Source organism: Ornithodoros turicata, chromosome 1, assembly GCF_037126465.1.
Source record: "Ornithodoros turicata isolate Travis chromosome 1, ASM3712646v1, whole genome shotgun sequence".
NCBI classification, from domain to species: domain Eukaryota; kingdom Metazoa; phylum Arthropoda; class Arachnida; order Ixodida; family Argasidae; genus Ornithodoros; species Ornithodoros turicata.
This window is the reverse complement of record NC_088201.1, coordinates 82,974,564-82,999,705: the sequence shown is the minus strand read 5'-3', so window position 1 is coordinate 82,999,705 and position 25,142 is coordinate 82,974,564. Positions and strand designations below refer to the sequence as shown.

The following is a 25,142-nucleotide window of genomic DNA, read 5'->3' as shown; positions in this document are numbered from 1 at the left end:
TCTCTCTCCCGACAGGTGGCGGTGTGTGGCCTTACCTCGGAGACTGTATTAGTACAGATCCCTTGTGCGCAACATTGCCGATAGGGGTCTGCTCTGCCATGGGCTGCAGATTTTAGACGACTGTGTCCCAAACCGTACAAGTGAGCGGGTGTACTCTACAAAAAGCATTTTCCTGGGTTGGACCACAATGGGGTGCATGTTGCTTACTTTTGCTGCAGTGCAAGTGGCAGCAGCCTGCTGTGATGATGCTGCTGCTATTATGTCTTCCATTTTCCCCATCATCTTGGTCATTTCTAAAAATGGTGCCCATTTGAAATACAGAGTATGGAGAATGCCATAGAGCAGAGTAGAACCTTACCACACTTTTCCTTTGCTTTTCGAAGTTTTTTTGAAAGCCTAGAATTTGCATATTCGAGGTCATCTATCCTTTTGTTTTTTTCCTGGCAGCTTGCACACGCTGCAGTTTCTTCCTGTAAACCATCCAATGGACATTAGCTGTGCAACATAGTGAGCTTTCTGTTCACTAAGAAACATAACCATATCAAATGACATGAAGCAGAGAAGTTGATGAAAGATGTGAAGGTCACATTGTGTCATGCATGGTCATCCTTGAGGACTCTTCATTAATCAACTATACAAATTGCTACAACCACAGACGTTATCAGTGGAACTGTAGTCTCGTAAAGAATAAACAGAGGCACTAAGTGTGGTTACTCACCGTGGAACCACATATATCTGACACAAGTTCAAGAGCCTTCAACATCTTGTTTCGTTTTTTTTCAAGGGCATCTGGAGCTCCTAGACAAATAAAAAGTGCAATATCTTGAAGCAGATGAGCATGTGATTTCAACACCAACTGATACCAATTTTATGAACATGCTCAAACTAGCAGTATTAGCACAGAAGCATAATACCAAAGCACACCTTAACTTTGTTGGGAAGTCCCAGAATAAAAAATGCTTCAAGTGTTGGTCACTCCACATCAAGCACATGTCATATTGCATTATGAAAATAATGTGTGCTTGGTACTGTCACGAAAAGCTCACTACCCTTTTTTGCAATGTTCTCTCTCTATATATATATCGATATCGAGCCACGCAGGGGCGAATCTAGAGGAGTGTGTGTGTGGGGGGAGGGGGGGGGGGGGAGAAAGACAATTTCGTTTCTTTCAAACCTTCTCAATTTCTGTCTTAACATGGCGTTTAGTTTACCTATAGATCGTGTATCTACCGTGCTGACCAGGGCTCGGGAAGATCCTGGATCCGCCCTCCTAGCCAGGCATGTTGTAAAACTTAAAAACAAGCCTAATACCCGATCTGGTGATGGTTTTAAGAAATAAATACCGACAGCGTTTAGTAATTCTGAAGCCACAGTGCAAGTTCTGAATACTGCACCAAATCTGATCGAGTGCGGCTACTGATCCAATACACATGGCATTCCATTTTTTTGTCATACGCCATTACTGAGACATCACAAAAGCAATGGAACAAACATGCCACCTAGACATTTCACGTATTCCTTTCGTGGAAATGTGTAGAACCTGTGACTGCGCAGACAACACCTGCGCTTGCAAACACGTGTATTGCGGTCGGTATTTTGTGGAGATTCCGGCGCGTATACAAAATGCACTCAATATGCAGAAAATAATAAAGTATGGAAGTACTCACCTGCAGCCACAATATAAGCTTCAGCGGGATCTGCTTCCTCATTCCATTTTACAAATAATTTCTTGCCTTTGATGTCCTTCACGCTTTCGGGTTTGCGCAATATATCTAATCCCACATCGACGTCTACGATGGTTTCGACGGGATACACATCTAGCACATTTATGCCGGGCCATTTTACCAAGATATACATCGCAGTGAGAAAATTGACACAAAAATCACAGACAGAAAATTGAAAGAATTACAAATGGCGCCACACAGAAACAGCAAACAAGCAATGAAGAAGAGTGTAATTGGATTGGCTTGGAAAACATGGGATAGCCTGTAGACGCCTGTGGAGTATCAGTGTTGTCCAACGCAATCGCTTTCTTGTAACACGCCTAAGAACAACAGTTCTTTCACGCACTTCTCGCCTGTGTCCAGTTCGGGTAACGTACAATCAGGCATGTTGAAAAATAATTATAATTTCTCGTGAATGAAAGTTGCTATGAAACAACACCTGAATTGCGTGCAAATACTAGGAGGTTGTGAGTTAACATAAAATGAATATACGAATATACAAACTGGGAAGACGCAAGAATTAAGTTAACGAAGTGCGACACCTGTGAAAAAAAAAAAAAAAAAGGTTTCCAAGGTGGAAGGTAGCACCAGGCATCAGTAGCACATGGTCAGACATGGTGTTGGTGCCGCATTCAGATATGACGTTCCCGCGATCCAAGGCAAGGTTTCATAGTTTTTGAATATTGTTCCCAAAGATGCCTAAAAGGAGATACCGTACTTGGGAACGAAGCACAGAAAACGATGTACCTAGAAGTACGATCCGGCACTGGAAAAAGAAGGGAATACAGTTCGAGGAATACGCGGGACACTCGCTTTCAAGCGATGTCAGCTGTGATGTGCGCATAGGATCCGAAAACGAAGAACGATGCAAGACAAGCCAGTCGCTGTCAATAACAAGTTGTGAGGATGTGGTGAATCGTGGAATATCTCCCTCTTCAAGTTCTCCTGTTGAGGATCCATCCATCTCATCCTGTAGCTCTGCGTCCGTTTTCGAAGAACGTTCGGACAATTGTCATGAACTTGTAAGTATAGCTGCATTGAAATATTTTTCTGTGAGCGTTTATCAGAGTAAGCAACGTAAATTAGTCGAGGCAGGCTACATTTAACGACAAATGCGAACACGTAAGCCTCCAAACAGCTAAGAATCAATGACTCTTATATCTGACCGCAAATCAGAAGACCTAGGTTCAAACCTTGCGTCCTTTCTCCTTAGTTGTTTGATGATAATTGGATGATGATGTTTGGCGTTTTCGTGGCGCATTGACAACACAGATCGTAGTGCGCTAACACTGTGATTAAAATTAGACCAGTAAAAAGTAGGTGCAATACTTTAAAAAAGGAGAGAAGTAACACCTAAATTTCAAGACTAAAACTACAGAAGACTTACAATTACAGCGTCTCTTAAAAAATTAAAAATTCTACTAGAAGCGATGATAGCCTCATCACCAAGCAAAGGTGTTTGATTTCGTTTCTTAGACTGATGTATTTCTGGGATTCGACAGTTTAGCTGGCATAAACGTGCTTTCATTGGTCAAGCAAGTTTGTCTGAAAATGAGCACTGATTTTTCAGTAAACACCATAATCAAAATTCAATATCTCTATAGATGTCTAGGTACTCAAGCACTTCCTCTGACGACGGATCTGACGAGGACATCTCGACCACATCTTCAAGCCCAGATTTGGGCCCCAGTAGCACAGATGAAAAACAGCAACTGGTAAGACACCTCATTGTTTTCGTTCTCATTTTCTGTTTTCTTTTCTTGCAAGAGGTATGCAAATACCATATGGCTCGAAATAACAAGGAAATTCTCTGATGTGTTGCAAATTTCTATTTCCAGAACAACCCATTGTATGAGGGTGCTCGACTCACTCAGGGCACCAGCCTCCTCTTGATTATGGCACATGTTCTCAAGTATCACGATTCAAAGGAGGCTACTGAAAGCTTGCTCAAGATAATTGAAGCACACCTCCCTGAGAGTACCGACTTCCCATCAACAAAATATCTCTTCTTCAAGCACTTCACTGCTACTAAAGTGTTGCTAAAAGCTCACTTTTATTGTGAGTGTCTTCAATATCTGTGCAAGAACATGTCAGATGAGTCTTCATTCCTACCGAGCTTGAAATGTCGTCACTGTGGCAAGGAAAACAACAGGGAGGAACTTTTTTCATCAGGGTATTATTTCATTTTGTTGAGCCTTGATGTACAGCTCAGAGACCTCATGGAGAAACATGAGAGCCTGATGCGATCTCGCCAGGGGGCTACATACACTGTTGGGGATATTATGGCCAGTCCTGCATATAGAAAGATTCCCCTGGAGGGTGATGACATCACATTCACCTGGAGCACAGATGGTGTACCAGTGTGCGAATCCTCCCAGTACAGCATTTGGCCACTGTTGCTTCAGGTGAATGAGTTGCCATTCCGTGAAAGAATCAACAACCAAGTTCTTGCTGGACTATGGTTTGGACCCCACAAGCCGAATATGAACGCATTTCTGGAGCCATTTGTGGAGGAGGTGAATGCTTTGTCCACAAATGGCTTCACATGGGTTTCAAAATCTGGTGAACAGAAATGCTCAAAGGTTTTTGCAGGACCTTGCAGCGTAGATAGTGTAGCAAGATGCATGATGTTAAATATGACTCAGTTTAATGGGAAACAGGGGTGCCCTTGGTGTGAGCATGAAGGCGAAGTTGTTCAAGTAGGAAACGGCCATGCTCGGGTCTATCCTGTTTCAGAGCAACATATGGTAGAGAGAAGTGATGAAAGCATTAAGGAACATGCCAAGGTGGCGGAGGAGAGTGGAATTCCTAGTGGAGGTATCAAAGGTCATACTGTCCTTTTCTTGCTTTCATTCTTTAGCATAACATCTGGTTTTGTGGTAGACTACATGCACGCTGTATGTTTGGGTTTCGTGCGAACAACAGCGTGCATGTGGTTCAATGGCCGGTGTTCTTACAGGTATCAGATCGGAGGGAGAATCCCCGAAATAGACTCCAGACTTCAGAGTCTGAAGTCTGTTTGGGAGATTTCTAGACTTGCACGCTCCGTAAAGCAATGGAAGTATTGGAAGGCCTCCGAGTGGAGAAACTTCTTGCTATTCTTTTCACCAGTGGTTTTGAAAGGCATCCTGCCCAAGAAATATTACACAAACTGGATGAAGTTTGTGCAGATAATGCACATTCTTCTTGGGGAGGCAGTGGCACTTCACAGATTGCACGTTGTGCGTCATGAACTTCTCAGCTTTCTCAGCGAGTACCAGTCTTTGTATGGGAGGCAGAAAATGACGTATAATGCACATCTCCTTCTCCACATGGTAGATAGTGTGAAGAACTGGGGGCCATTATGGGGTTATTCTTTATTCCCCTTTGAGGGTATGAATGGACGGCTTCTCAAATTTGTACAAGGAACACGCCATGTGGGAACACAGATCTGTGAAAAATACTTGTTATCCCTGCAGCTTCCTAGTGTATTCCGTAGTGAGCAAGTTTCTGAGGAAAGCATGAGAGAACTTTTCGATGAACTAATGAAGGGTTTCAAACGTCATAAGTTTGTTGAAAACTGTGCAAGCATTCTTGTTTACGGGAGGGGGAGAGTAGAAGGTAACAGTGTTGTGTACAGAAAAATGTCAAGTGGTTCCTTCACATTTTGCACTGAGCATTTGGACAGGTCCCGTCGAAGCAATTCATACATGCTAAATGGGAATGTGTTAGCCAGAATTGTAAAAATAATTGCTACTTGTAGGAATAATACGCATCTGCATGACTGCCAGTGCCGTAAAGATGTTACAATTCAAGCTAAGCCATTCAGGGCCAGAAAAAATGTACTTTCAATATTGAACAAAGACATAGAATGCCACTCAATCCTTGAGGTTGAGCATGTGGATGAGATGATCGAAATAGAACCATCTTCTTTAAAGAAGTGCATGTTCTTTGACATTGATGGGAAGAACTACATTTGTGTTATGCACGAAAACCTTGCTGTTGAAGCCTACTGAACTTTGTGAGAACAAAGTGGGATCTCTCTTGGATGCAATTCATGATGCACAGGGTTACAGAGGATAAAGTACAGTACTTCTCCCTTTCCATAAAACATACTGCAGGGACAGCAGATGCCGAAACTTTTACCAAAGGGGTTTGAAGTGCTTAATGCCAAAGTCGTTCAGCTTCCAGTTTGTTTCAGAAGATTCTGAATGCAAAATCAACTCTTCCTTATACTTTGTCAATTAGCCTGTTCTGTCATTTTCTACTGTATTGTCCAGGCATTGATGATGCTTTGAACTTAATTTTAGAAGGCTTATTTGCTGGAAGCATAGCAACAGAAGTACTTGTTATCTCTTGAACTTATAAATATAGGGAAGTAAATAGTTTAGCAAAACCTTTTACTACTGAGAAGGTACACAAATTGGCACCCACAAGAGGCGCAATGGGCTATATTACAGTTGTAGAATGTAACGGGGACTGCAGTTTTTTAAGATGCGTGATTTATCTACATAGGACTGGACAAAGTGGCACATTACATCCTTGTGTACCATTTAGCTCAGTTAAGGCAATAGTGTGGGCAAGTTGGTAGATCATGAATGGGACAAAAACAGCGCGAGAAACTGGACAGACAGAGAAGCCACGTGTCTTTTCTGTCTGTCCAGTTTTCCGTGCTATTTTTTTACCTATTCATTTACTCCCATACTACTCATATACAACCCATTCATTTAGCTCCCAAACATTCTTAACTTATTCTGACATTCTACCACTTATTGTAACATCCTTTTAGCTTAGTCACACACTTTCTAACTTTATCCTGGGTAACCTTGTTTGCGGGTGGCATTGTACCATATTCAGATATGACAAATGCAACTTGCAATGCTCTGTCCTTGACATACATGTACAGTTATGATAATTTTATCATGCCGTTTTCAAATGTATCATATGATGTGACCTATTAGCATTTTGTACACAAAATTGTTGATATGTACTTGTAAAGTTGTGAAACACATATGCTACCTGTAGATTTTCTTTCATGGGGCACGTCGTAGTATTTCCCTAAGGTGAACCGTATTGCATTTATGTTTTATCCAGTACCACCTTGCACTGTTCTATTCTTGTTATTGTGTGCGTTATTGACAACAGGAATTTATTACCATTCTTTTATTAATGTATCACATGGTGTGCATTATTAGCATTTCTTACATAACATTGTCTATATGTAACATTACTTTCCTTTTTTTGTTCAATGGTTCCTCTTGTGCATTGTGAACCACCCATGCTCCCTTGCAGATAGATTTTCTTTTCATGGGACATGTCATATTTCCATAAGAGTGAACTGTGTTGAACTTATTTTTTGTTCATTCCACACTTGCACCGCTCTGTTATTGTTGTCATGTGCCTTTATGCACATAGTCGGTTACAATAATATTAGCATCATACTTTTTCTTTCTTTTTACAGTGTATCACATTGTGTGTCTTACTAGCATTTTTTACACACAATTGTTCATATGTGAAGACAGCATGTTGTGTCATATGTAGCGTGCAGATTACCTTTCATTGGACATGGCACTTGACGTGTTTTTTTGTTTCACTTATATGTTCCACCAAGTACATATTAATGTATTCAGCATTGATTTAGTTACATGAGACAGCGCTGACTGCCAAAAAACGTCATCCCCCCATGTGTGTTAATAAACTCCCCCATATTTTCCTGTAAACTCTTTGTTGTCCTCTGACTCCTGCTTAGTTGTTTCGCTTAGTGAACTGCACCCTTAAGTATATATATATATAAGTGTATATATATATATATATATATATATATATATATATATCAGACTGCTGCAAAGTTGATTAAGAGTAAAATAATAAGACGTGGGCGACAGATTCCAAGAAAGTCAACAAAAGCTAGTTTATTTAATGGGTAATCTAACGTAACGATTAAAATATGCTATGCAATGTTTAAAAGAACAGTCGACGTTTTGACAGTACCACTGTCTTCGTTAAAAGAGGTCTCTTTTGTCCTAACAAAGACAATATTTATTTATTTTATAACGCTACTGGAGTGGAAGTCAATGTTCCAACAGCTTTTACCAAAGTTTGTTTGCTCCCATTTTCTCTAGACTCCTTTTGGTCGTTCTTTGGACTTTTTCATTTTAAAGTCCAGAAAAAGGAAGTCCAAATACAGTCAATAGACTTTCTTTGGTATGACCTCTATGGACATTCAAGAAAAAGAAAGGCCACAGGTTGTCTATAGCCATTGTTTTGCCAATTGTCCATAGAAAATCCAAGTCAAAAGAAAACCCAAAGAAGCCAAAGAAAGTCCAAATAATCTCAATAGACTGGCAAATTAAATTTTCATAAGGGATAACACAGTATATGAATACGTGAGGCTTCTGTGGAAGCTTGGGGGTATACAGAACGTGAGTGAATTACTAACGTTGCTGGTTGAGCAGATAGTGTTCGTTTTTTTTTTTTTTTTTGTTAAAGCAACTATGCCATAGACTACGAAAATATTGTGTTCTCAACGCCTTTCCTAGAATTGCACGAGATTGCAATCCTTGACTGCTTCGATTGTGTGTGTGCTGGGATTCACAATACAGGTACGATATGACAGGCATATGCCACAAAGGGCCTCGTACCAGTAAACTCTTCCGGTTACTTCCACTGCCATTAGATGATGACACTCGTGAAATTAATTGAGAGCATCAATCAATTAGGCGTCCTTCATTAACATTGGGAACGTAATGGGAGAGGTCGACCGAGCCAAACAGCGTGACAAAGCTCAGCATTCTTAAAAATTACAAAGTGTAGTTGAAATGAAACGCAATACTACTCAGTGTATACGCTTAATAACAATGTTGGCATAACTAAATCAAAAGCAAGAGCGACAGTAAAATATGGTTGTTTTCCAAAAAAATGTGTGACGTAATTGACGTGTTTTTGCCAGTGTTGTACCCGTTACCAATAAAAGGTGACGTGATACCGATACTCGGTATGTGAGCAAAAAGTAACGAAATCCCAATATCGATATACGTTCGTAAATGTAACGGAATACGGCTACCGTTACCAATCAAAAGTAGCGCGATACTTTATCCGCTACTTTTGTTGAAAGCAGGAATAAGTGGTCTTAAATGGGCATTCCAAAATCGTTAAAAACCGGAGTGCAAGGGTAAGGCAAAAGAGGACGAAAACGATTTAGAATTTCAGAATTTTTATCCATTTTGGAATGTCCTACCAACGCTCCCGGATTTTAACTTGATGTCTGAAATGGACAGTACCGACATTTAGCTCGTGTTAAAACTGCGTTAGTGTAAAAAGAACAACGGACACCAGTGTTGCAACGAATTAATGTATCTTCTACCTATAATATTCACGTGGATGCCAATACGTATGAATAATGTGTTCATGAAACCATATTGAGATCTGTAACGCGTCGTATGGACATGTGACGTATGACCACAAATATAGAGATAAACTTAAGCTACACACAGGAAATGACGCTACGTAGGATTGCAAAACCGCTACGGTTTTGGGAACTATTTGGACAGTCTCCGAAACTGAAATTTCTGAAGGGCTGCTTTGGTCGTTATTTCTCCATTTTTCTCTCGTTGAAGCTGATGAAGCATAAAGCAAGCATAGCTCCGCGTAAACCTAAAGCGCTGCCTATAGCTTTGCTATAGAAAGAGCTCTGCTTACAAACATACCTTGATATACTTTTTTTCAAATTGGACGTTAAGCTCTTTGGTGCACAGATCAACTTTTCAATCAGCACCCACAGCAGACATCTGATCATCTCCCGTTTTCTTACCTACTCGTAATCGAAGATTCCCGCTACTGTGCAACAGCAGACCATGGTCCCTCCAAGGTAGGCTGCATGATTGACACAGATCACTCTGACCATGCATTAGGGTCAACATATAGCAATATAATGTGACCAAGCGAAACCAGCCTTACGTTAAGAATAGGTAATCTGTGACCCCCTGCGAGGTGAGCGCTTTGCTTCCCAATTCAACAAAATCCCGAGTACGCTGCCGTGACATCACTTTCAGGTCAACGTCACCCTGAAGGAATGCCCAAGAAGGTTCCATTCTCTTGAGTCCAAGTTTAAAGGTCAGATATGCCGATTTTGAAGTGCCGTAGAACTGAGCGATACTCGCGCTGTGTGTTCGTTAGCGAAGACGGAATTTGTGTGCGAAATATCTTGGTCCAACTGTTCGTAGTTTTTTAGAAAACATTTTTTGTAGTTCTCAAGCCCGTCCGTCAGACCGTCGGCAAACCCTGCGCACTGGCGCACCGATGACACTGCTCTCGGTTTATCTGTCTTTGGCTTGGCATGAACTCTTGGCTTGACCGCTTCTCTTCTTTCGTTTCGTCCTCTGTGCAACGTACATAAGCGAACAGCTGTTATGTTATTGCTAAGCCGGAAACAAAGCATGTGAATATTTTTTGACACGCCGTCGTTTGGAAAGTGCACTTCCTTGTTCTTACCTTGCCTTTTATGAGCTGGAGCGATATGATACGGGATATGCCACGGCGAAGTTGTGGAAGATGCGACGGTGCTACGCTGTTAGAACAATTCATCGGAGCATTCAAGTGTTACCTATTATAAGCTGCCAAAAGACCAAGCAGTGCGAATCTCTTGGCTGACAGTGGTGCCTGCTAATTTCCACTGCAAGGATTTCGTCCACGAATGTAATCATAGGTTACGCGCTACTCCAGAGGCAATTTGGAATCTCGGCACGAAATCGTCTGATGAAAATCTGAGGTGCCCGACGCACAACATTTTGAACGTGCCACGGAAGATCAAGGCAAAAAACGAGAGCATAAAAGGTAAGTCGAGGTTCAGATATAGAAAATAGCAAGCTTAATGAATCCATTGTGCAGCTGTCCTACTGCGCTTACTCTGATATAACCACGATTAACAACACAATAGTATTGATAATCTAACTTCTGAATGATCACAGGTGCACGCTGAAGGCGGAAATTAAGCAGGATCTGGCTTGCATCTCGTGTGTGAAGAAATTGCTGACACGTTAGTTGCAGTCTACCTCCACGAACAGGTATGACAATGTGATGTTATAATTTGAGTGTTCACCTATGTTCAACTTTTCATCTGCGTCCGCATGCAGACATCTTGACACCACTTGAATCTGCCCTCAAAGTTACAACCTGTGCTTTCAGGGTGGAAAACAAAGGTCGCCATTCCGATTAGCTGCTATCTCCCAGTTCAAGCACTTTTGCTGTCTGGACACTGGTTCCTGTGGATGGGGTGTTACAAGCTTCACTGTCTGATATAGAAGGTACGTTACATTAGTTCAGTTAATTAGTATTTTGAACATTTTTGTTACTGTTAGCTGGATTACTGTTGGACATACAATCCTTTCTGACACGCAGAAGCTGATGTCGCCTCTGATAACGTTTTAGAATTTTCAGTGTCATCAACGTCCATTGAGGAAGGTGCCTTTACTCTGTGAATCTTTAATTGAAGAATAGCCCAGAATTCATGTTAACATTGTCTACTCTTATTAATTCACTGTCTGTGTTCTGAGAGCTAAGAAAAATGGAAACTATTTATTTGTCACAACTTCACACTGGATGTGGTACTGTATTGACATGTAAGCGAAAATACCTGGATTGTACAATAATTGTGTTGAACTTGGTGCATTACCGTGGGCAATGCCACATTAATGACATTTTTAGTGGGTCCGGTGCACAAATACGGTGTGCATACTGCATACATACATACTGTTCGATAGGCAAAAATACCTGAGCAGTGCTGTGTAGCCTTTTTACCCAAAGTTCACACTCTCACTGCAAAGTCACAGTACGTAGAATAGCAATGTGCAGGCATGCTGCGATAGAGATTCACAACAGAGAGCAACTGTTGAGAGCATCTAAATTTTAATGAGACGAGACTTTCGTGCACAAGGCTGTTCTTGTTAATGTCTAAGATGAAGTTACAAAATCCCAGAATATATAAAACATGTTGTAATGTAGAGAGCGAGGGTCGGTACAGACATAAAAATAATTATACAATCATATATAATAAAATAAATAGGGGGTACAACTCCCCCTCAACTCAACTCGACAACTCAATAACTTTATTTGTTCTCTACCTTACAACGTGTCTTATATATTCTGGAATTTTGTAACTCGATGTTAGACCTCAAGAAGTACAGCCTTCTGTGCGAAAGTCTTCTTTCTGTTGTGCACAATCATTATGAAGTAAATATGACTATCCATTTCTTGTCATTAAATGCTTTTCCTTCTTCTTCTTCTTTTTTTTTTTTTTGCAGTGATGAGCAACCATTAGGACACATGCCAGAAAGGGAGTCTCTTTGGGATGACAAACCCTCATCACCTGATGAGGATACAATGGTTGACGAATGGTTCATGTTCTCAAGCACATCGAAACCTCAACAAATAATTCATGAAAAAGCCAGTCAGTGCTAGCACCAGGAATTAAACGTGGACTGTCCTGCTACCAGTCAGAGATGTTACATTTCAGGCACTCATTGACTTTTGGTGAATTACTTGTTGACTTTGTCCCAAGGTGGAGCTCGCCACAGCTCATTTGCCTATCTGTTAATGTTGTGGCGTGTGTTGCGTTTTTCTCTTTGTATGTTCCAGATTCAGTACGGTTAATTTGGATCAGGTCAGGTACGTTTCATTTAGACATGGCAAACATAAAGTGGTGTTTCTCAACACAACTTAGCAGTGGCCTTCATGCATTACTGCTACGGCCATTAAGCGTGAATGGAAAGCAGCACATTATGCATGATATAAAACCCCAAGACTAGGGAACACGAAGGGACAGACACAAACACGTCCCTTTGTGTTTCCTAGTCTCGAGGTTTTATATCATGCATCGTCTTCACCAGCTCGCTTGCTTCCTAGCCATTTTTTAGGCAAATTATGTTCACTCTACTTTTATCATGTGCTATGTAATCTTGTTCAAGTTCTGTCAAACAAGCGTGTAATGCTATAAAAAAATCAGTACACTCTAGTACAGTGGGTACAGTCTAGTACAGTACTGTGGGTTGAATGGTAGCGCATGAATGTAGGAAGGAAACTGTCATGTTATGGCAAGTGTTTATGTATTGTACATGTAACTACTAATTTGGTTAGCTTTTGCCGGCGTATCATGTCAAGCCGTCTTATATTAATTTGGAACATGTTCTTAGTAGCCAGAGCAGCTGATACACAGTGGGAACATAGCCCGTGTGTGTTTGTCGTTTCCACCGCAGCCCTTGGGTTTCCTCCCTGATGGGTACACATGTCAAGGATAGGTTTCAGAACCGGTAGTTCCGGCCAAGTGTGAATAGCTTTTCAGGGGATCATCACGCTGGCAGATGAAACATATGGTTTAAATTATTTGTAGGACAGGCATTGCGTAGCTTCACACAAATACTACTACTACGACGTAAGAGTGGTTTCAAATCTAGCTTTTTTGTGTCCCTGACATTATCGCACAAGATGTAGTATCCACTATGATCCTTTATATGGGGGGTATGTACAGTGCAATAAACAGATGCTATTTACAAATCTGTGTTTCCTGCTGTGTTGAAATGGGGTAGTTTGTATCTGAGAGCCATAGTGAAACACAGGCAGCCAAGGACAGACTTTTGATGCCCTCGAGGAATATGGCAACACATTGCAGGGACTCTGGATGCTGCCTAAATTTCTAGAACACAGAGATCAAGGCTGCGTTTAAACAACAAGTGGTTAGAGAAATCCAAGAGAGTTGCATGTGTACGGAGTCCGCTGTTGGATTTGCGTCTGTCCGAGATACATTATCTCAACGGGGATGCACAGGCACACTCAGAATGATACTAGGGCTGCCTGTGAAATAGAATGAGGAGAAGGGGAAGATATATGACCCATTTTTATTGTCTGTTATTCTGTTGGATAAATTGTAATTTGTTTAGCAGCATATATGTGTATATTCCAGAATCTGCTAATAAACATATCAGTTGAGAGCTAGCAGTCGCATTGTAGATGTCTCATCCTGTCCTTGGCTGCTTGTGTTTCACTATGGCCATGCTTGCTATTGCAAAAACAGAAAACAAAAAAAGACCATAGAAAAACACGAAAAGAGCGACCTAAAAAGCTGCCCGTTCTAGTGCTCACATAGAGGCAATACAATGAGGTAACATGTTCCATTCACGAACTGTGCATAGTAGTACATATTACAACAGCAACCGATTATTCAGATTTTTCTTGAAGTACTTTGTTTTTTGGAGCTTTGTTTGCACAGTCTATTATTGGAGCTTTATGTGATTCCCCTCTTGAGATACTTTAAGATTATTGATGCTGTGCAGTTTGTTAATTTTGAAACTGTACTGTGCTGAGGTACAAACAGGGAATTGTCATATCTGCATTTGAGTACATAGGAATAATTTGTAAGTACTTTCCTTGTTGACATTAATATTTGCACCAGGTCACAACATTTTTGATTGATGGAAAATGTAAATATATTTGCTTGCCAAACAATGCATAAATGTCTTCTTTTCTAGTGAGATATTCCCTGTTTACCAGACATAAATGTGGAAACGTTAAAGGGGCACAATGATGGTAGAGTCTAGCATTGCTTTTTGCCACTTCACATATATTCACTGTTATTCGTGTGCACATGTAGGAATAGGAAGGTAGAGCATGCCCATACAAAATTTCGTATGCAGCGACACATATGGTTCAGAAGATTAATTAGATGATGTCCAAGCATATATAATTGTGCTTCATGTGCAATGGTTAGGCTAACGCATTGCTTCCATGAAGCCTTCTTATTTATTTTGATGAATTCTTTTTATAAATTTTATTTTTCATTTTATGTAAATTTTATATTACTTATTGTATACTTATTTTTTTATAAATTTTATAAATTAAAAACTCAAGTTACACGGCCCCTGTGAGAGCGCCCTTTGCAAATGCTTTGGTAACGTGTCTATAACTGTAAAGGTAAGAGGCAATCGAGAATGCTGCAGACAGGGTTGCAACTTACATATTGCTTATCATGTCCTACATGATAAATAGTAAATACAAAGTGATTTGTACAATAATTCCGAGGCTGGCCAGTGATGTCACCCAGGACGACAAGTCACATAATTGCCTCTAACACTTTTACACCCCATGGGCTGAGTCGTGGATTGAAACAGCACTCTACAGAATGATACGTGCACCTGATTTCTAGGATCTATGCTATGCCCTAACTCTTCAGACCCCACATTTCTAAAAACACCATTTCTAAGTGGCAATATGTGCTCTAGTACTTCTTTTGCGTCTGCATAGTGTGCAACCACATGGCTTCTGGAGCTTTTTTTGTGCTACGGTGCTCATTAGAAACAATATCCAGATGTTAGACATAAAATGCAGTAGTTTGTAGCGTGCCACACAACGCAGCGTGACATGGGAGTGTGTGATTCAAAGAAAGCTTCTGGAAAATGCACAGAATCCCACAAAAATTTTAAATGTGATTTGTATTTCATTTTACGTCTCTCGTCGTTATATACCATCATCGACGGTGTTGCACATTGATAAATCGTACGTAAAACTTGTCCCATAGCAGTATGCGGTTTCTCAAATACATAGCACATATTTTTCCTGCAAGAATAAAACGCTGTCGGCATTTTCTTGCTAAAACAGCTGTCGAAACGTCAGTCTCTGCAGTGGGCAAGTGCTGTAAAGGGGCTAACGCAGACGCGACTTTATACAAATTCTACGTGCTCACAAAACACAAACGGCGATTTCCAGTCACAACATCGCACAGAGGTTGGTTCGCGAATGAGTTCGCAGCTGGTGCACTGTTTACTTATCGCGGAACGGTGGAACCCGGCTGTCCGCCATCTTCAATCACAGATACGTGAAGCCGCGAGAAGCCGTAGCTGGAATCCACTGACAAGTACGAAGGCGCGTACACGTCACAATGCCCGTTCGGGTGCATCTACGTCATAAAAATGGCTGCGCCCATGTGTGTTTCGAAATGAATTATCTATTTTTTTGACATGGTACTGTACCGAACTGAGAGAATGAAGGTGCATTTTGGGGGGAGATGGATGTGGGCTTTCAGAATATCACAACCGTTTCGACTATTTGGGATATCGGCATAGCTGACCTGGTCGTTATCTCAAGTTAGCAAGAGAGGAGTGGTGTATTTCTTGAGGTATAGTCCCGGAAACTCGATTATGCCTGAATACTCTAAAAAATATGCTGACAAATTTCACTTGAGACGTGAATTCTGGTTGTTCAGCTGGTGTTCGCGAAGACGGTCATTCAAACACTGTAACCATTCCGTTGTTTATTGTACCCCGTTTGAGTGTGGTATGTGCCATGTTGACTAAACGGGACGTCTTTTGAATGACTGTCTTCGCGAACACCACCTTATCACTGAAAGAAGTCCCATCTCAAGACAACTTGTCCAGCATATCCGTGAATGCCTCTTCTCAGAGACCCGCATTTTGTGCAAAGGAAGGGCTACTTGGCGGATACCTCTCAAAGAATCAATTGAGATAGCCACACGTGGCAATGCGTATGCATGCCCTTTATCTGTGTGTTGTCTCTCTCCTTGCCTCGGGTACTGTCCTTCTGTAGATGCAGTGATGCTCACTTGCGGTTAAAATCAGGCTATCCGCGCACCTGCAGGAGTGGGGAGGGGGGGGGGGAACTTTGAGCTTCGAGCGGTCTGCCTGCCTAGATTGGCGGCACGTTGCTCGGGGCGCCCACGGAAGCACGCATTTTTGTTCACATTCTATCCCCGAGGATCTCAAACAGTTCGATTTCTGCACGCACACCAGTACGCTGGGCTGATATCAGCGTGGCTCCGACGTGCACCGATAGTCCGTAGCGTAAATAGAGTTTTAGTGCATCGTAGGCTATGCCTTTGCGTACGGAAGAGATATCGCTGGTGGTTCCGTGCACGCGGAAACATCAAGAGAGTTTCGCGCATTGAGCAGAACCACCACGCTGTCCCTTAAGTACGCAAAGGCGATAGCGTACGTTACGCTAAAACTTCCTATTGCCTGTTATACTATAGGCAAAAGGGAGATGGTGCAGGCAAGCTGGTATGAACTCACGGTGAAGGTCACCGAGAGACGTTCAAACAAGGAAGCACAACATAAGCATAATATGCTTAGTGAAGAAGATGGCACAGCCACAGGTTGAGTGTAATTCGAATACCTAGCGCTGTTTCCCCAATTACACTGAAGTGGTTAAATACGCGTTAACGAGGAACAATGCATTATAAGTACTCTTTTTTCTTATTTACTTATTTATTTTACAATAATATGCGCCCTTGTTAGGAGTGACAAGGAGATGACGGATGCATTTTGAAACACGCACAGCACACAAAGTTAAAGGTACCACTGCTAGCGCTACTAGTAGCGCCGCTATGTACAACACTGGTTATCTGCAAGGCTATGCTAGCAAAGAAATTGGATCTTCGAGAATCTGACGCTTTCCAGACACATCGAACCTCTCTTAGCGGCGCCAGTTCGCCTCCTGTGCGCGTGTATATGCATAGAGTTTGTTTGTTTATTTATTTATACCCTAAGGGTCGCCATCGACATTACATGGGGGAGTGGGTGGAAACAAGCAAATACAAGACAAGCAAAGTTATAGGTGGTGTATAGGCGATTTTAGTAGGTAAAATGGGCATGAGAAATGGGCGTTTGAGAAATGATTTACGGTCATAGATGGTTGCAAGGGAGACCGGAAGACCATTCCAATCGACAGCTGTAGAACGGAAAAAAAATGATTTAGGAAGTACGTAGCTTAGGATTGCAGACAGAAAGGGTTAACTTTGTTGAGGTGGTCGAAGCGTGGAAATATGGTATCAGAATAAGGTATCGGGGACTGAACTGAGGGTATGAAATAGAAGATTCGATGAAAAAGGAACAAACGTGCGATATGATGTCGATGCCCTCGTATAGGGATAGGTCATGTTCATGATGTGACTGATGTAGAGAAGGAAATGTCAGCTATGAAACGAACGGCTCTATTCTGGATGGATTCGAGTGATCTAGAGAGGTACGTTTGGGATGGATTCCATACAGCAGCTGCGTATTCCAGCTTAGGTCTTACGTATGAAATGTATGTCAGTCGCTAGAGCTGGGAAGCAGCTGTTTTGAGTTTACGCCTAATGAAGCTAAGCGTACGGTTGGGATTCGCTGAAATGTGCTCTACTCGTATTTGAGTATTCGAAGTTAGGTTACACGAAAACGGGACCCCAAGGTATTTATAGCTTTCAGTTAGAGGAAGAGGGTTCTTGTTAATGGAGTACTCAAACACAGGGCCACGAAGGGCCCGGTGGCGAAAGAATGAAACAACGTTACATCTCAGCAGCAGCAACAACAAATAAATAATGCTGATGTAGTGCAGGGGCGCCGAAGTGGCGGCCCGCGGGCCACATGCGGCCCTCCTGGGGTTGCCGTGCGGCCCGCGTGGCCGGTTAGGAACAAATAAAAAAAAAGCTGTCCAAGCTTCATGAACGGTTGTGGCGTTATCAGTGGGCTCTGTACTCGTGCAGTTTATCTTACGTTAATTAGTGATAGAAAACTGTTGCCTGACCTGTAACAGCCGATGACTCTCTAAGAGAGGAGCGGGGCCGGTTGGCACATGACAACAACGAAGACAACAAAACTCACACAAAGACAGTCAGTAAACGTCTTGCAACCTTTAATCATGATTACCCTTTATTAATGATATCATAAAATGTTGAAAGTTGACGTTTCCCATCTGTCTCTCTGTCGCTTTCGTCGTCTCCGCTGATGACTCTCTAAACCTGTCCCTGCGTCTGATTGTTACTTGATTGATATTACTAGTGCATTCCTACCAAATTTCTGAGCCAACCCTAGATGGCCGGTTTGTAATATTGGTGCCGTCAATGCCACCAGAAGCAGATTGGTTCAGTCGCAGTCTTGGTGATCTCCCGAGTGAATTCGAGCAAAGATTCTTCGAGTGCAGGAGACTTGAAACGGAGCTTTTTGGCCCGCCGTTTTCCGAAGTTGTTGATAGCGTTCTTGATGACTACGAGATGGAACTGATTGACCTGCTGTGCGACGCCTGTCCACGTTCGGCACAAGTTACGTCTAATAATAATAATTCGTGGCTTTAGTTCGCGAGACAACTGTGTGAACATCTGCTTGCGGGCAGGCCTTTTCTGTGATAAGTTACGCTCACAACTAACAAACGAACATCTCAACGCAGTCTTTAAGATTGCAGTTGCGCAATGCCTTCGCAATACCTAAAACAAGAGGTGCTGAGTTTCCTCATGGCAAACAAATAACAAGGATTGCTGACCCTCTGAGAGAGCAACAAGTAATATGTTTTATCAAACGACGTTAAAACCTGAGACAAGGAACAGATAATAACAACACGACACGTTCTCAAATTCAGCAGTTTGAGAACGTGTCGTGTTGTTATTTTCTGTGTCATGTCTCAGGTTTTATCGTCGTTTGTACCACCTCGCCTGCACCCTTACACTTCTACCATCAATACGTTTTATATCGTTTTAAGTTCTGTGTTGTGTCATCTATATCAGAAACAGGCTACCCCAAAGCCGTGGTATGCGGCCCGCGTAGTTCCCCCATGACTTAATGCGGCCGGCGGACACGAATGACTTCGGCACCCCTGAGGTAGTGGGATGTAAATTTCAGCAGATTCGGTGGCATCTCCGAAGTTAGTTTCACACCATTGTCGTATTAGTTCCAGACCATTTTGCAGAATTAGGTGATTAGATAGACGACGCAGTCGTCGGCGAATATCCTTACTGCAGAGAAAATATTTGTGAGTGAATCGTTAACATAGGTTAGGAATAAAAGAGGGCCGAGCACAGAACCCTGGAGAATGCCGTGAACTGCAACACTGCAGGAGACTCTGTCGTTGCGTGAGACAAACAATGTACGGTTAAATGAGAATGTCTTTATCCAGCAGAGCACGGTGTAATCGAGATTTAAGAAAGAAAGCTTATAAAATAGTTTCTGGTGTGGGACTTTATCGACGTCTTTGCGGAAGTCTAGAAATATTGCAGCGGTTTGGTGGTCTGTTTGCATGAGGTCGTGTGCAAAGCCGACTATCTGAGCTTCACAGGGGTAGTTTGTATGGAAGCCGTGCTGCAATGGGAACAAGAAGCTGTTTCACTCCAGGAAGCTTACGATGTTAGAGTAAACGATATACTAAGTGATTTTGCATGGGATACTAGTCAAAGAAATAGGACGGTTGTTGTTGACAGAAAGATTGGATTCTGATTTGTGGCTTGGAACAGATTTGGCAACTGTCCAATGATGAGGCAAACTAGAATCAAGGGACTGTGTAAAAGTGAAGCATAGAATAGTACTAGGAATTGATCTCGTACTGGACAAAAGTTTCGGAATAATACCGTCTGAGTATTACACAGTATAATATTTACTATACGTGCTGCGTGCATAGTGCTGCCGTCAAGGAGACCAGATTGGATAGAAAACACGAGAATGAGATATAAACTAAAATTGTTAAGCGTCGTCATGCAATACGTGTCGATGTTCTGCGTGCGGATCGGAAACCTGTCTTTTGAAACGCTAAGAAACTTGAGAAAAATTAAAAACAGAAAAATACCCTTTCAAATTTTTATTATGTTCGAGAAGGCAGATTCAACTCCATATCAGCGTTGACAGAATGCTTGTATGGCGATGACTACATCAATTTGACTACAAATACATACATACATACATACTTTATTATGGTGTCTGCAAACAGCAAAAGCCTAGAATTGCAGTGCACCCTAATTCCAAGTTGAGGTTACTGAGAACCTCCCGTCTGAAATGTTTAAAAGAAGGATAAAATAAGTCGATTTCAGAAGTCATTGAGTTGAAGTATAACTGAATGCGGCGGGTAGGCGACTGGCTCGCACGTATGTTGTCTACATAAAACAAGTGCATGTGTCGGACAGTGCGCGCGGGTACATGAAAACACACAAGGTCAAGTATAGATCGGGCATCCAAAAGGTTGTGAACACATTTATATAAAAAAATAATATCACGGCTCGATCGACGATCGCTCAAAAAAGACCCAGAGGGAAACGTTGTGACATAAGAAGGGAACCTCCGGTAGGCGATAATCAAATACCTCCTCAAGACCGAGTCTAGACGAGACACATTAGAACGACCAATACAATTCCAAGCAACAGATCCAAATTCAATGACAGGCAGTAAAAGACTACTAAAAAGCACTTGTAGACAAACAGGGTCACTTAAATCTGAAGTTGTTCTACAGATCAGGCCAAGAATACGGTAGGCTTTTTTAACAGTATTTTCAACGTGTTCGTTAAAGGACAGACGGCAATCAATCCAGACACAACAGGCACTCTGCACAACTCATCCCATAACAAAGTGTAGGCAAAAACAATGGGGTTCACCTTGTTGGTTAGTGTCATCATTTTCGTATTGCTAGCATTTAGTACAAGCCCGTTATCTGAACACCAGCGTGAAATGGCGTTAACATCACGTTGAAGAGACACACAATCAGTAATGTCAGAAACAGCAAAAAACAGTTTCAAGTCGTCGGCGAACTTAAGTATTGCAGCGGTTTACACGACATCATCGATGTCGTTTATAAAAATATTAAAAAGTAGCGGTCCCAATGTAGATCCTTGAGGCACTCCTGAACAGGCAGGCTAATTATTCGAAAATGCTCCACCAACCTTTACTGTATTCAGTCTGCCTTCTAAGTAGCTACTGAACCACTGACAACACAGCACAGAAAGACCGTACCGGTGTAGTTTACGAGTAAGGAGAGAATGATTCAGTAAATCAAATGCTTTGGTACAGTCAAAGTAGACGCTATCGACTTGACCCTGTCTATGTAAATACGGGGCTGCATAATCAAGAAAAGAAACCAAGTTGGTCTCGACTGATCGTTTAGGCATGAAACCATGTTGCGAGTCATACAGACAAAACTTAAAATTGCCTAACAAATGCTTATATATAACCTTTTCAAATATTCTAGAAAAGGATGGGAACTGAGACACCGGTCTATAGTTGGCCACTACATCGGCCTTCCCACCTTTAAAGATCGGGGTAACGACAGAAAGCTTCCATAACGTGAGATATTGACCCTAAGAAAGCGATAAATTGAACACATATGTAAGAACTGGAATGAGGATGTTACAGCCCTGAATAATGAAGGAAGGAATACAGTCATGACCGACAGCCTTTTCAGAGGATAAACCACAGATGGCTTCTTCAACATCATTTTCACTGATGACCGGGGGTTGAACAATGTCACTGAGAGAAGATTGGAACTCCGGATCTGGGAGAGAATTTGCCTTAAAAACGCCAGTAAAATAGTTCGCAAACACTCCGCACAGGCCTGCGGGATCACTGACGTGATCGCGATCGACGCTAAGTGAGGGCTGCTCATATCCACCAGTACCCCTCCGTTGCCTGGCAAAGTTCCAGAAAGATTTAGGACAAGACCGTAGACTAGAAGCAACCGATTGGTCGTAAGCACGTTTGTCACGTTTAAATGTCTCTTCCACCTGTCGCCGACAAGCACTAAATTTGTCGTACCAACGGCCGTTGCCTGTCCTTTTGAACTTGCGAAAAAACTTAAGCTTCTGACGCATCAGTTTGCGCAGGTCAGCCGAGAACCAAAAAGGGTACGGAGACTGTTTCCTTTTGACGGTCGGAATAAATGTGTTAAGAGCTGTCTGTAAACGGTTGGTAAGCCCCAAAACAGCTTCGTCGACATATTTTGAGGGGAGCACAGGAAACCAATCGGTATCTCGTAGGAAACTGTATAACCCGGAATAATCACCCCGAGCGTATGCGTACCTCCGTAACACATCACATTGCTGACGCTCGTTATTAGTGAAGACAGGAAAGTTCACAGCAAAAGGCGGATGCCACACATCGATTGGCACAAGGGGGGAAGCTGCTGCTGGATCAATTTCTTGAGTAGACAGCAGAAGATCGAGTACGTTGCCCGCTGGGTTGGGGTTAAGGTTCCTCTGCGACATGCCGGTGAAAGAAATGAACGAAGTTAAAGCTTCCAGATATGAAGCACTTTCGGAGCTGAATGCACGTCCCGTTGACCAATTCACTCCGGGGATGTTAAAGTCACCGAAGAGCAAGACGTCATGAGTTTTCACTGTGAGCATCGTCGCCAGGCACTCCATTATCCGAGCGAATTGTGCAATATAATGCTTAGGGGGAAAATAAAATATTCCGACAAGAACATTTCGCTGGTGCTTCAAATGTAATTCGACCCAGACACTCTCAGAGTATAGTTCAAGATCAGGACGCCGATGAGAAGATATATTGCCCGTAACCGCTATCAGAACACCTCCTCCGAGCTTACAAGTTTCAGTATATTTTCTGTCACCTCGGTAAACACTATAATCTTCAAAGAAGTAATCAGCGCTCGAGATATCTTCGTGCAGCCAAGTTTCTGCCAAGCATATGACATCATAAGTAGATGCGATCAGGCTAGCACGAAATTCCGTTGCCTTAGTCCGAAGACCACGAACGTTTTGATAAAAAAAACGACACATCAGTGGCCACACTACTTAGTTTTTTGAAGCTTCACCAGCAGTGACATTAGTCATACTATTCCCGACTGGATGCTCAACCACTCTAGAGGCGTCGTTCACACGGCCTCGAAACTCATGAAAAATGCACCTATCGGGCCAGATATCTTCGTTATCAATGAGGTGAAATGAGCTGGCAGGTAGCTTGATGTAAAAAGACGAGTAAGTTGGGTATTTAGTTTTCAGCTTGAGGCACGTAAATTCGCAATCTTGCGGGATGTTCTCAAGAAGAGACTTTATATCTAAAGCAGAAGTATCGGGGGCCAACCTCGATACAAACAAGGCCTTTTTGACATCATGGTGACGGGGGACTGTAGTAACACGGCAATCTTTCGCTTTCCCAGTAGAAGGCGGGTTTCTGCCCCTCATCTGATGTTTGTGTACTGAATCCATGACCTCGAACGATCCGCGACCTCGCCTCTGTCTTGCACCTCCGCTGGGTTCTTTGTTCATGGCAGACGGTTGTGTACGTTGACTATCCTGGAAGAATCGCTTCGAAGGTAACGTGCCATTCCTTAAGACCACCGAATAGGACTTCAGGGGAGGGGATGGAAGGCACGTGCGTGCGCGGGTGGAAGCAGCTAAATCTTGACGTAGTTGTTTGTTTTTTTCCCTCAGTTGATGTACTTCTGAAGACAACGAGTCCAATCATTCCATTATCACTGAAAATGCCTTTGCAAATGCCGGCGGTAGCTCATCTGGAGATGTTATCATTGAACCGCAGGGTGTGGAATCGGTAGGTGCAGTAGTAGGCCTAGCCTGGGTATCATGCGCTGAGGCAGATATACTTCGTCGTGTGCATTTGTAGCACCTAAATGAGCTTGACCCACTCACAATGAAGGTCTCGAACTCTGCGACACCGACGTCGATGCAAGCACAATGATATTTTCCGTTGCATCAACCAACACACTGTAGAGTCAATTGCGTTTTGTAAAATTTGCCGGAGCACTTCGCGCACACCTCCTTCAACGACGCCATCTTGAATTATGAATGAATTATGAATGACTACATTTGTAGTCACAATGACTACAAATTTCTCAACCTCGTCATATTTTACAAAATATTTGTCGTCCCTTTACAGCCCGATATTTTTTTTCGCCCTATCCGTTTTCTGGACAGTAGCCATCACGGGCACCTCACCTTCAAGACATGCCCTTACGTGAAGCAGCGGCACCTAACGTGAGAATGCTCCCGATTATGCCGAAATATCTTTCGAGCGTTAAGGTTCTTCTTAAGAGTTTTAAAAACAAATCAGCGAGGTCCTTGGTGGTCGAGCAACGCTATTTGACTGATTCTTGATTCGCCGCAGATGAGAAATAATAAAAGACATCTCTGTGGTGGACGCATGAGGTGACAGCTGCGAATGGGGAAACATAATAACGCACTGCCCAGATTGATATGTTGGTTGGCGGCTTGTCACTACCAAGCGGCATGCTTGGAGAGTGCTGACGATTAGACAAGCAATTACGGATCCAGCCAACAATGTGAGAGCCTATGTTGAGTGACTAAGGTTTAGGTAATAGAAGGGCAAGGGTAACTTAATGTAATGTTTGGGAGAAATCTGTGAAAATCCCTTTTGTTTGCCAGTTAGAGTCCATCTTGATGTGAGGCAATGGGTGATAATGAAATCATTACGTTGATTTTTGTAGGCAATATAGTTATGCCTGAGGAGGATCCTTGCACCTTTCCAGACTGTACTCTTTAGGATATCCCAAGTCGTATTGACTGACAGGGAATGTGTGACTACTAACGAGATGAAAAGTGTTCATCTGCCATCTTTTTTGTCGTGTATAAGCTACATCCCTTAATTTATTTAGTTTCTTTTGGATCGAAAATAGTCGCTCTCGTTTCCTTTCTGCTCGTTCCTAACGAATTATTGC

At 42.3% G+C, this 25,142-nt stretch overlaps 1 long non-coding RNA gene across 1 annotated transcript; it reads right to left on the bottom strand.

Annotated features, from left to right (window-relative positions):
• Positions 1-242: 242 nt before the first annotated feature.
• LOC135401629 (uncharacterized) lies at positions 243-1,732 on the bottom strand. The gene is made up of 4 exons (XR_010424871.1): positions 1,668-1,732; positions 719-798; positions 359-470; positions 243-293 (listed from the first exon to the last, which is right to left on the bottom strand). It is a non-coding gene; the product is annotated as an uncharacterized LOC135401629 (long non-coding RNA).
• Positions 1,733-25,142: the final 23,410 nt, after the last annotated feature.